Source organism: Hipposideros armiger, unplaced genomic scaffold, assembly GCF_001890085.2.
Source record: "Hipposideros armiger isolate ML-2016 unplaced genomic scaffold, ASM189008v1 scaffold_39, whole genome shotgun sequence".
Classification (NCBI taxonomy): domain Eukaryota; kingdom Metazoa; phylum Chordata; class Mammalia; order Chiroptera; family Hipposideridae; genus Hipposideros; species Hipposideros armiger.
The window spans coordinates 1,644,618-1,651,337 of record NW_017731389.1 but is presented as its reverse complement, the minus strand read 5'-3'; the positions used below and the strand labels follow the sequence as shown (position 1 = coordinate 1,651,337).

General features: G+C 43.0%; 1 long non-coding RNA gene across 1 annotated transcript in view; it reads right to left on the bottom strand.

Moving 5' to 3' along the window:
• Positions 1 to 4,752: 4,752 nt before the first annotated feature.
• LOC109380640 (uncharacterized) overlaps positions 4,753 to 6,720 on the bottom strand; it is a 7,944-nt gene continuing 5,976 nt past the window's right edge. The window contains exon 2 of the long non-coding RNA XR_002123540.1: positions 4,753 to 6,393. This is a non-coding gene — a long non-coding RNA (uncharacterized LOC109380640). The remainder of the gene's footprint in view (positions 6,394 to 6,720) is intronic.

Here is a 6,720-nt window from a genome sequence, read left to right as displayed (position 1 = left end):
CCCTAGCCAAACTGGACATCTCACTATTTCCCAAAGTCACTCACTCTCTGCCTAGAAAGTCTGACACTGTCCTAAATAATGAGAAGCTGAGATTTGGTGCATGAGGCTTATTAGGGAGCTCTCAGGAAGACCTGAGAGGGAGAGAGGGACACAGGACTGAGCAGAGAAAGTTGAACCACAATGCGTCCAAAGCTGAGGTCTTAGCCGATCACACGTGAAGCTCTGGAGTTGAGATGGCCCTTTAGGAATGTCATAAATCATGTCTAGGGGCTGTGCGCTCTACTCCACATTGACCAGTCATTGGAGGTGGGCTTCCCCAAGGGAAGGGGCATAGCTTTTGGCAAAAGAAAGTTCTCAGAGAGGGACTCAGCTGAGATCCTTCAGCAGCCGAGCCTCCCTGCATTGGGCAATGGGTGTCTCCTCCTGAGGCACGTCTGGGAAGTACCCTACCACATCCACTACTCTAATTACCAAACCACTGCTCAGCCCTCAAGGCCCATATTTACCAATGCCTCACCATGAAGTCCACTCTGACCCTGTATTCTCTCCTTCTTCATACTTGAAATACGGCTACCACATCTTGCATTAACACTGAGTTTAGAAATCACAAAGCTCAAAATATATACTACTTGGTACCACTTCTCAAAATTCTAGAGAACGTAGGGAATGAGAAAGTCATACCCCTTTTAACCACGTTTAATGATGCGTGTTCTTCTTAGTTAAAATTTCCACGACCTCAGCATACTTAAGCATACTCAATGCTTCTTAGTCTGGTTCCTCATTTTGTTTATAGGAAAGAATATTTCGTTGGTAATGATACAATTCTACTCTTACACAACATTCATTGGGGTTTTCATTTCCTTTATTTGTTGAATAATTTTTCTTTATAAACTATTCTCTTGAAAATATAACAAGAAGTACTATACACTGAAAGGAAAAAGTCAGACCAGAGAAGCAGGGTCAGGTTTAATAAGAAATCTTCCAAGTTAACAAAAGTACACAAAAGTATCAGCCATGAAGAAAATATGGTTGTAGAGAAAATCCAGTATTCATTAGAAGTATACCTATCTGGCTACCTTAAGAAGAGAAGAAGTGAATATTAATAGCATATCTGTGTCATCATTTCACATACTGGAATGATTTATTGAATAAAAAACGGTTGCTTTGCAGTAAATAGGTTACATGAATGAAAAAAAATGAATAAAATGAATGAACCCAAATTCTTCTATCAAATAGAATATATGTGTGAAATATATATATATATATGTTTGTTTATACAGGTTTATAAAATATATAATATGATGTGTATATATTTTACATGATTTATATAGAGATGTGTATATGTGTACACATGTGCGCATTAGGGAAATACACACACATACAAACATTTCCCTAACAAATTATACATATCTGCTCTCTTTTAGGAAATTACAACACTTCACTCTGACTGACCATTGCAAAGTAAATGGCCAAAGTACCTTCAGCTCCAAGTCAGCACTACAGCCTTCTACATATGATCCCTCCGATGCATCCAAATCTACAATACAACACCCTACACGGTACCACCATTAGACCCAGGCAAGCGGCTCACCCCCATCCATACCTCAGGATACCCGTGCTTTGAAGGTCCTGTGCAAATTTTTCTAAGTCTTCCTCAGGTGCCTGGGATCAACCAGAGCTAGCAGTGTCATCCAGGTTGGGGACCCCCATCCCAGACCATAAATTGCATGGGCCCTAGCCCCCACTTCTTTTCAGGGAACTCTTCAACCCTCTGCCTCAGGGTAGGGTTGAACAGATGCCCTAAGAAACCCCAGACCTCAAATCTCTTGGTTGTCTGGGGCCTGTGGTCAGGCCCTGTTCTAGGAGGTTAGCGTGGCAAATGGGTCACCCCCACTCGCCAGCATAATATTGGGTCACCAGAATGGTGCTGGCATACTGATTTCAGGTGACTCACTTATGGTGGACGTAGGGTGATTCAGGGCTGTGGGTCACTGTCCACTTTTGGACTTGAGCCTGGTGTTTGTATGCTTGTCAGTGTTCCCACTGCAGTGCTGCCTCTAGTCACACTGGACCCCACCTTCGATGCTGGCTCAGGGGTGGTCACCCCAATCTCACATGCTCCTTGCCACATGTCAGGCAGTCCTCGGGAATGGCCTCACTCACCTCCTCCAAGGTTTTCAGAGACTGTTCCTCCACGATGCAAATGGCCACAGACCCTTGCAATACATGTCCCCTTTTCTCTGATCAATGTGGTGACACTGCATTTTCCCAGGTTGGTCTTTTCGTGGGAATGGAACGACTCTTCTCACCGGGCCCACAGGACCCTCTCCCATCATCAACATTAAAGAGATCACTAAGACTGCAGTAATTATAGCCTAAAGTATTCAAGAGAACATGTGGTTGAAAAATGTGTTATTCTACATTTATATTATACGCTTGCAAACAGTAAATGTAACATGATCCAAAATGAATTATTGGTCCCCTTTTTTGGGGGGTAAGAGGGGCAGGGGGCATACTCTGGGTAAAGTTTGCATTTGTGTTCATCAGCAAAGAATCACAGTAACAATTCTTAAGAGTCAGTGGAGGGCCGGCCGAGTGGCGCGTTGGTTAAAAGCTGGCTTGGGATGCCAGAGGGCCTCAGTTCGGATCCCACATATGAGGGCCAGTGATGCTCCCCTCCACAGCTAAGATGCTGCACAACAGCTCAACCTGGAGCTGGGTTAGCGTGAGTTGCCAGCGACCGGCATAGGCTGCAGCCCCTGCTGCAGTGGGTTGTCATGGGCTTCCGTGTGTAGCCAGCAGCCAGCGTGAGCAGACCTCAAGCTGCCGTGAGTGGCTGTCCAGTAGCCGGCGACTGATCTGCCTCGCCTGGGAGGAGCACAATGATGGTGCCAACTTGGGCCAGTGAAGCAATGTCCTCCACAACTAGATTGAAGAACAAAACGACAGCAACTTGTCTGTTCCCCTTCCCCCAATTCCCCAGCGCTGTTCCCATCCCCCAATTCCCCAATAAAAATCTTAAAAAAAAAAAAAGAGTCAGTGGAAGCCAGTATTCATAAGCAGCACAATGGAGGATGAAGTGCCATAAGTGGCACTATGACCAGCACTAAATAAATGACTGGAGACCTGAAAAGGTAAGACGATCTATCCATATTGCTTCAATATAAATACGCTCCAAAGAGCTGTGGCATTGTGAATGATAACATATTTCTCACCTTTCTTCCATGGTGGGAGATAGGAAGCTAGCCAGCAATGGTGCATTTGGCAAAAAAGAAAACAGCGAGGTAGCTCCTGAATCTAACCAGGACGAGCTGGTGCCTAGATACCATGAAGAATCTTCACATGCCCTAACTGGACAATAAACAAATATGTATCACTTTTTACCCAACGAAATCTTCACTGATAAATTACTATTCTTCACATGGTTCATTAATTTTTTTTAACCAAATTGTTTATATAGATGGGGACCTGCAAAAAATATTTTCCCAGGGCTCTGTACAGCCTAAAGGTGGTCCTGGTCCTATGTGAGTTTTAAAAAAATTGTACAGAAACCCAGAGATACTGACTAAACAATAATTTTCACAAGCCCTTTTTTTAGTGCAAAAATTCTCTGAATGCTTTCCAGATTGTGATGAATATCATTCATTGGAGTCACTTGATGACACTTGGTAGCAATCCAATGGAATTTTTGAAAAATATATTGACTCTTAAAATCAAAATAAATGTTAAGACCAGTGATACTTGTCAGTCATACTCTTACTTATTTTTGTTATGCGCTACTTAAAGTGAAAATTCTATAATTGTTTTACATTTGAATTAAAGGTAATTTCATATTTAAAGACAACCTATCATAGCACTGACCCAAGATGCTCACTAAATCTGACCCAGCTGCTTCACGAACTTCTTCTTTTCTCTCTCTCACCTTGAAGTAGTCTAGAGCCCAATAAACCAATGACAACATTTCCTTGTGTTCATAACCTCCTGAGAAGAGACCCCATCACTTTGTCCCATCACCCATTCCAGTGTCAAACAATGTCCACACTGTTTTCCACGTGTGGCACTCATCCATGACATGATGGACATCTCTGTGAGTTGACTCTCCATGTCTCTGGGGTCCTAACCAGACACCTCCAGTGAGCCCGTCCAAGTTTATCCAGGCAAATAAAACATCTTGAAGGGGCAGATAGCTGTTCAATAAAGACCATACCTTACATCTCTCTGAATTTATCTGCTGCTTTCATAGACTCAAAATATTTCTTAAAACCTTTAAAAATTCATTCCCAGACATGCTAATAAATCCCTTCCCTGAAAAAAAAAAAAAGGAAGCTCCTTTGATTAACTCTGCGATAAGCTATTAACATCAGTCTGTGTCCTTCCTAGCATTTTTGTTTTGGTTTTTACGCTTCTTCCAGTTGCCGCTTTTCCTATTTGAAATGAACATCTCCCGACTTTCACCCATGTGAAAGAAACATGTTATTCAGCTTCTATTCTGTCACGGGGTTTGCCTGACAGATTACCTCAGTCCTTACAAAGTAGAAAGGTGAAGTTCCATTATGCTAGCTTGTGAGTCCAGCTGCACTGGCAGCCCACCACCACCGAGCCCTCCCTCCCACACCCTAAAAGTGCAGAATGTATTTCCCCTTAGACGTGCCCAAGCTAATGCCTGGTGGCTTTTGAGGCTTTGGAACACATTTGACATCTAGGTGTGAGAAGCGAAAGCTAGAATGCAATGATTGACATCTGTACAATTTATGAATTTCATATGTTAAAAAACTGGAGCTCTCTTTTATTCACTGCAAATGACCTTAAATTAGTTCACAAACTGATGGTGGGAAACTTAAGCTTAAGTCAAAGTAATCTTAGTCACTGGTTTACTCCAGTCTCCTTGGGAGGGTATCGTCAGTCATTTCAGGATGCCCCCTTCCATTTCTTTTTTCCTTATCTCCATGGGGTGATCCAAGTTGGGGGTCGGGGGGGGGGGCGCGCTGAAACTTCCTGGCACCAGGCTGCAGTCATCAGTAAGCGTGATGCTCAAACTATTTAACAAGCAGTAGGGTATAGGCACCAAACAATCAGAACAAACACCAACACACACAACTGGTAAGGCCTTGCTGGTGGTTGCCAGGTGATGTGAACCCAGTCCATCGCAGCCATCCACTGACTTCCAATGGAGTTTGTTCTTTATCCTGGGATCTACCATTATGGCATCCATGGTTGAAACGCCTGCATCCCGTTCTGTTCTCGGGTTGATGGGTCCTCGAAGGTCACGCAGATAACTCCAGACACTATTGAATAGTTTGACATCTAGACATGAGAGAGGAAAATTAGACTGCAATGATTCATCCGTGTAGCAGTGATGGATTTTACATGTTGAAAATGGCAAACGCAAGATGCTCCTTTTACACACTCATCTCAGGGCGATGGGAATTTTTGATTCTCTGCTGTCTCCTGGGGCAGCAGGCAGCAGGGGTGCTGCTTTAGACTTTCTCTGCCCAGACCTTCCTGTTGCCTTTTATACTTTGCAGAGCCATGCTGGAACGGCACTTACCTACAGGAATTGCTTTCCTTCCCTTGAGCTTCATCAGGCAGCATGGTACGAGGCCCCAAATCCATCCTATCCTATCCGTACGTTCCCCAAAAGCTTGATAGAAGGGGAACCGGGCACTAAATGCTTGTTCCTGCTCCTCACCATCCTCTAACCTCTATTTCTCCTCCTGGGTGCCTGATGCTCAAACCTGATCTCCCTTATGCAGGAAAACATTTGCGAGAAAAGCCATTCCTTCCTACTCTGTGGTTTGGCGTAAACTCTATGCAGTGGAACTGCCAGGCTCTTAAGCTTTTGGAGCTCAGGCTCTTGTAGTAAAAAATTCTCAACTTTCAAGAGTATTGTCTCTCTGGGGACTTTAAAAAATAAATTCAGAAACTCAACTGACTCCTCAGAATCAGCTATTTTAGCCTTCCCCCTAAAGTAATACGTTCCATTGATACAATGGGTGGAGGGCAGCAAAGAAGTAAGGAAACTATAAAAATGAAAACAAACACCCCCCCCAAAAAAACCCTCATTATCTCCAAACTGTATCCTTTGCACACATTTTAGAAGAGGTTCTTTTGACATCCAAGACAAAGATCCAGAGGCCAATAAAATAATCTACACTGATAATTAATCAGTGCCATACTTAGGATGTACATATCAAGAATGCATCAATAAGATGTGAAAATATTTAAAATCTTCATTAAGAAAATTCTACTCCATTTAATATACCACTTGTTCAATGATCTCAACTCAAGGAAAATTCAAGGTAGGATACTTATCTTCTACTTTTTTCCTTAAGAAAATATTTCAAGAAACCACACTCTTCACATACGTGTCATCTTCTTCTAAAAGTCTTCCCTCTGTAGAAGGAAGGAGGTGACTTTAAGGACACTTAATATTTTTCACACTGAATTTTAAGGGCTGATGGTATGAGTCAACCAACACCTAGGGATGCTAACAATTTGCTTTCTTGTTTTTAACACTGGTTTAAAAGGAATACCTTCCATCTTGGTTTGCCCCCACCCCACCCCAATACAGTAATAATGGTGCCAACTTGGGCCAGTGAAGCAATGTCCTCCACAACTAGACAACAGAACAAAACGACAGCAACTTGTCTGTTCCCCTTCCCCCAATTCCCCAGCGCTGTTCCCATCCCCCAATTCCCCAATAAAAATCTTAAAAAAAAA